This window comes from Carassius carassius, chromosome 25, assembly GCF_963082965.1.
Source record: "Carassius carassius chromosome 25, fCarCar2.1, whole genome shotgun sequence".
NCBI lineage: Eukaryota > Metazoa > Chordata > Actinopteri > Cypriniformes > Cyprinidae > Carassius > Carassius carassius.
This window is the reverse complement of record NC_081779.1, coordinates 17,656,075-17,662,356: the sequence shown is the minus strand read 5'-3', so window position 1 is coordinate 17,662,356 and position 6,282 is coordinate 17,656,075. Positions and strand designations below refer to the sequence as shown.

General features: G+C 46.4%; 1 long non-coding RNA gene across 2 annotated transcripts; it reads right to left on the bottom strand.

The window, feature by feature from the left end:
• Positions 1-557: 557 nt before the first annotated feature.
• LOC132104725 (uncharacterized) lies at positions 558-1,481 on the bottom strand. Of its 2 annotated transcripts, XR_009423586.1 has the most exons (4): positions 1,438-1,481; positions 1,300-1,354; positions 1,079-1,227; positions 558-1,001 (listed from the first exon to the last, which is right to left on the bottom strand). It is a non-coding gene; the product is annotated as an uncharacterized LOC132104725 (long non-coding RNA). The 2 variants fall into 2 exon arrangements; XR_009423585.1 differs by lacking the exon at positions 1,438-1,481 and having other exon boundaries at positions 1,300-1,434.
• Positions 1,482-6,282: the final 4,801 nt, after the last annotated feature.

Genomic DNA, 6,282 nt, shown 5'->3' with positions numbered 1-6,282 from the left:
GTTTTCTGGCAAGCTTTCTTCATTCTTCCTTAAGATAACATAAGAATATATATTACTAACTAGCTGAACTTCACCTCATTCATTTACAATTACTAAACTAACCTACTAATTACTTTACGTCAATATTTACAGTTATATATTTCCTAGGAATCAAAATAGGAATACAATAACTTAGGCTTTGCAGTTGAACAATTATAGACCAATATCAAAACTGTTTTATCTAAGCTTTTGGAGAAATTATTAAATTAACATTTTTGTTTTTCTGGAAACAAATAATATTCTTTCTTATTTTCAATCTGGATTTAGACAGCAGCATATTACTACGTTATTACTGCTTACATAGTACTGCTGCTTTGAAAGTGTTTAGTGTAGCAAAACGTGGCTCGACTAGTAGTGACTACGCCACCCCAATTTACTGGGGAAATAATCTAATAAACGGGACACAAATCCGTTTGCTCAGGAGAGGCAGGAGACGTGAGTTTATTTACACAAGCAATTTTTATTAAAGAAAACAATTAAATAACTCACAATAAATTCTCAATCCGTAAGCAAAAAGACAAAAAAAAACAAAAAGTAAATCACTACAGGGGCTGAGGCACCCGACAAGCAGGCTAGCTATAGCTGCACACGGCAAGGAAAACACGATTTAAAAAAAAAATCACTCCACTACAAATTGTGATCAGAGATGACAACACTAATAAACCCCAGTTAAGGTGAAGGCCGTGCAGCTACCACCACCAGCCTGCTTCCAGGAAAACTCAGCTCCTGTGGAATACACACAAAAAAAAGAAATGAGATAAACAAAATCATGAAATCAAAAAAAACACATTCAGGCCCACTCGAGCCTGAAACAGCTCGCCTGAACAGCAAACGGGATGGAATCACAGCAATCAGTTCTATTTCCTCCAAAGCAGCAGACGTGGCTCAAAAAGCAAGGGGTTCTGATAGCAAGTTGTTAATGTAGCTGCTCAACCTTGCTTTAAAGCGGGCAAAGAGATTTCCTGAACACAAATATTTATTAATCATCTAATTAAAACCCATTTCAGATTAAAAGAGAAACAATAAAAAAAGTACTCACCCTGATTTAATATCGGCACGCACACACACGTAAATCACATGCACACAGAAATCATACGATGGGTCCGTTAGTGAGTCAATAAACAGCTGGTAATCCGACGCGGCTATTAGAAGATGCCACACCGGTGGAAGCCCCGAAGGCACGCCACACTAAACGTATTGCAGATCATTCAAACAACCAAACTTCCTGAAAAGTTACGACGGTACCACATTAAAACTTACCACAATGTGAGTGTCACCGCGGAAACGCGCACAGCCTCAATGGCCGAGTGTCACACTAAACAAATACAAATAAAGAAACAATGTAACATCACTTAATACTAAAATCAAAACAACCAGCTGCACAGCTGACACGCATACCTCTACGGTCTCTTGGAATGAGGACAAGGGGGCGGGCTTTCGACAATGGCACATCCCAGGAGGCATGAACACAGAGTCTATATACGCTAAGGGCGGTACCCCATTGGCCAAATACATAATGAGGATGACGAGGCAACGAATCACTCACATCACCACATTTTACGTCGTCGCCCCGACGATAGACTACAAATCACCATGTATTAGTCCCAAGGCCTAAACAACCTAGAAGTAATACTGGATATAGACCCTGGGATACACGGGACATCCCTCACATTCTCCACTGCTCGAGGAAGATGGTAAATATTAGAATGTTGGCCTGCGGTAGCTCGTCTCGTTCTTCGCACTGCTCCAATACCATCCCCCTGCTGGTTCAAGGGGCGAGAGACAGACAGCTCTGCCCGGCCCGAATCGATATCCGGTGCCAACTCACCAGTTACAGAAGGTGCAATCACTACCGAAGATGGCCCCACCCTTTCCAGAGATGGCTATGTTGGTAGCTGGTACCTAGTTACGGCTGCTACGGTTCGGCCTGACCCAACTTGCCAATCGTCTGAAACGGCCACCCAAAGATCTACTTCCTCTACATCCCCCAAAGACGACGGCGTCCCTACTAAAGGGCTGTCAGAATTAACAACTCTTGGGGATTCTCGTTGTATGCGAGTCCTCATTGACGAACGGTGAACATGCCGGATCTTACTCAGGTCGTCCGTAGGTGCCACAGCATACACAGACCCTCCATCTATAGGAGCTCTCACAATCTGATACACCACCGAGCTCCACAGGTCCTGGATTTTATGACGACCTCTCACGCTGTGATCCCGGAGATAAACCAGCTGACCCTCTCTCAGTGGTGCATCACGAACGTGTTGGTCATGCAGTTTCTTACGGCGTTCAGCAGCAGCCTTCAAACGCCCTCGTGCCCCTTCAAATGCCACATGCATCCTAGCTTGATGCTCTAACATCCACTCATGAACTCCACCCCCCCTGATTCATGGACCCTACCCAACAGGAAATCAACAGGGAGTCTAGGCTCCTGACCAAACATTAGAAGATATGGAGACTCACCCGTACTCTGGTGGGGGGTGGTGTTATAGCAGAACAGGATCTGCAGAAGGCAAGATGCCCAGTCCCGTTTACGGGAGATTGGCAAAGTGCGAAGAAGATTATGAAGGGTTCGATTGAACCGTTCGCACTGGCCGTTGCCTGCTGGATGATAGGCCGTAGTACGAGATTTTTCGATCCCATAAAACCTACAGAGTTGTTTCATGAGGGCAGACTCAAAATTCCGGCCCTGGTCGGAGTGAATACGACCTGGAACCCCGAATCTAAAAACCACTCTGTCACTAAAGCCTGCACTACAGTCTCAGCCCGCTGATCTCTAGTGGGGACAGCCAGAGTAAATTTACTGAACACGTCGGTTAACACCAAAACATTCTCGTGTCCATAAATGGAAGGTTCAAGCAGGGTAAAATCTATAGCTAGGATCTCGTTTGGCCTAGAAGCCAAAACATGGCCCATAAAGCCCCGAGCAGTTGGTTGGACGTCTTTAGCCAGCTGACATCGTTCGCATTCCCGACACCACTGTACCACTTCTGCCGTCATCCCCGGCCAATAGCACCGCTGACGTACTAGTTCAGTAGTGCGTTCAACACCCTGGTGTCCATGATGTTGATGCAACTCAGTCAATACCTCCTCACCCCCATCAGAGCGTAACACCTGTCGATAAAGGACCCCATTTTTTTTAAAAAGACGATCCCATTGCTGGAGCAACGTCAGAACAGACTTAGGGAGCTGCTGGCGCACTGACGAGCTGGGAAAAGAACCCTGTTCCCAAAATGCCAAAACCGTCTGAATATCAGGATCCGCCTCTTGTAGCAAACTCAAATCTTCAAGAGAAAAACTGGGCAATGCTGTAATAACTGCTTAGTTCACCTGTACTACAGGTTCTGCCTCTGCTACCTGCCTCACCACGGCTGGAATTATCGTCCCCGGTAAGAAACTCTCCCGAATCTCCTGATAGCCCAGATTCTGTCTAGAAAGAGCGTCAGCATTTCGGTTGCTCCTCCCAAAACGATACCGAACCTCAAAGTCAAAAGCGGCCAACTGGGCTGCCCAACGTTGTTCGGTAGCTCCCAGTTTAGCAGATGTCAGGTGGCTGAGGGGATTATTGTCGGTATAGACAATGCATTTCTGACCCAACAGGTACTCCCTAAACTTCTCGCTCATGGCCCACTTGAGCGCCATAAATTCCAATTTCATGGAACTATAGTTAGTCATGTTGCGCTCAGTGGGCCTCAGACCGCGGCTGGCATAAGCAATAGGGCGCACCTTCCCTTCCTGTTCCTGCGAGAGGACGGCGCCAAGCCCACTATGGCTAGCATCCACCTCCAGGATAAAGGGCCGGGAGAAATCTGCATATGCCAACACGGGGGCATTAGACAGCCTGTTCTTCAAACCCTCAAAACTCACCTGACACTGCTCAGTCCAAGCTCCAGCAAACCCCTGAACCACTCGTTTTCTGGGTCCCGAACCAGTACACACTGCGACCAGCTTATGTAGGGGAGATGCCAATTTGGCAAACCCCTCAACAAAACGCCGATAATAACTGGCAAAACCCAGAAACGAGCGCAACTCTGCAACATTAGATGGAGTTCGCCAATTAGCTACCGCATCAATCTTCACAGGGTCTGTTGATACCCCTTCAGCCGAAATGATGTGGCCCAAATACTTCACCTCTCTTTGGAAAAACGCACACTTACTTAACTTGACCTTCGCGTTCTAACCGACTCAAAACTACCTCCAGACGCTCCAGATGTTGTGCTACAGAGGTGGAGAATACCACCACATCATCCAGGTATAAGAGCAAGGATTGACACTGTTGGTCCCCGAACAGCCGCTCCATTAACCTCTGAAAGGTGCCCGGGGCATTACACAGGCCAAATGGCATACGGTTCCACTCAAAGAGTCCAAAGGGTGTACAAAAAGCTGTTTTAAACCGATCTTTCTCTGTGACTGGAACCTGATTATAGCCACTGGCCAAATCAAGAGTTGAAAAATAACAAGCACCACTCAGAGAATCAAGGGACTCATCTATTCGGGGCAAAGGAAACGAGTCTTTCCTCGTTCTGGCATTGAGCTGACGGTAGTCCACGCACATGCGCAGGCCACCATCTTTCTTTTTAACCAATACGATTGGTGAAGCATATGGACTACAGCTCTCTCGAATAATCTCAGCCTCGAGTAACTGATTTATATGGGCCTTTACTACTTCATACTCTGATGGAGGTATCCGCCGGAAACACTGCCGAATTGGAGTCTCATCTACCAAGGGAATATCATGTGAAATTAAATTCGTACAACCCAGATCCCCCTCCTGGGTAGAGAACACTGCCTGAAACCTAATGAGTAAAGATTTTACCAGACTCCGCTCTACCTCTGACAAAATCGACATGTCCATGGCCTCCACCTGCTCCTGTACAGTAAGTCCTACTTCTGCGCTTTGCGCCCCAACACAAGCTGTAACCGTCGGGGCCCCTGTAACGCCTGTGGGTAAACTTATCACATAAACACTACTCAATGTGCCCATGATGGATCGTGGATATAGCACTACATAAGTCACGCCAACATTAACAACAGGTATATAAGCTGTCCCTTGGCTCACCTGAACTACTGCCGGAAAAGCCAATAACCCTGCGGGTAAACCGGATTCAAGAGGCTCAAAGAGTACGGTTCCAGCAGAGAATTCATCAGAGCAAGTTGCCGGAACAAACTTAAGCATGCCCCCTGGGATACGACAAAGCCTACGACCACGTACACGGGCCTTCCCTACATGGTTTATACCGGTTACGGTATTAACACTAAAATATTGTAGTGCCTGAGATACAAGATGCAGAGCTTTTGACACATCAGGCAAGTTGAAAAGAGCGGGGTCATGCTGACTAAAGAGCTCATTTTAACACATTCATTCCAAGAACCCCTGGGATCTGATCACACAAGCCACCAGGAGGATCCTTAACAACAAGCACCCCGCAATTGGAAACAATTTGGCCACAAAGCTCAATATCCAGCTCCATGTAACCAATATAAGGAATGGAAAGACCAATAGCGGCACGAAGCTGCAACCACTGACATGACTTAAGTCGCTCCTGTCCCAATGTTGCAAATTGTCGCTGAAAACAGCTTTCCGGACCTATTTTACTTTCCTTGTATGTAAATAATTTATGCAATAACATTCCAAATTTGAAGTTCCATCTTTATGCAGACGACACTGCTATTTACCGGAAAAGCCAATAACCCTGTGGGTAAACCGGATTCAAGAGGCTCAAAGAGTACGGTTCCAGCAGAGAATTCATCAGAGCAAGTTGCCGGAACAAACTTAAGCATGGTTTATACCGGTTACGGTATTATCACTACAATATTGTAGTGCCTGAGATACAAGATGCGGAGCTTTTGACACATCAGGCAAGTTGAAAAGAGCGGGGCCATGCTGACTAAAGAGCTCCTGGTAGCATCGTTTTAACACATTCATTCCAAGAACCCCTGGGATCTGATCACACAAGCCACCAGGAGGATCCTTAACAACAAGCACCCCGCAATTGGAAACAATTTGGCCACAAAGCTCAATATCCAGCTCCATGTAACCAATATAAGGAATGGAAAGACCATTAGCGGCACGAAGCTGCAACCACTGACATGACTTAAGTCGCTCCTGTCCCAATGTTGCAAATTGTCGCTGAAAACAGCTTTCCGTAATGGTGGAGACCATCGAGCCGGTGTCAACCAAGCAGGGCACCGATACTCCACCTATGGACACAACAAGATGAGGACAGGACGACATTAAACTAG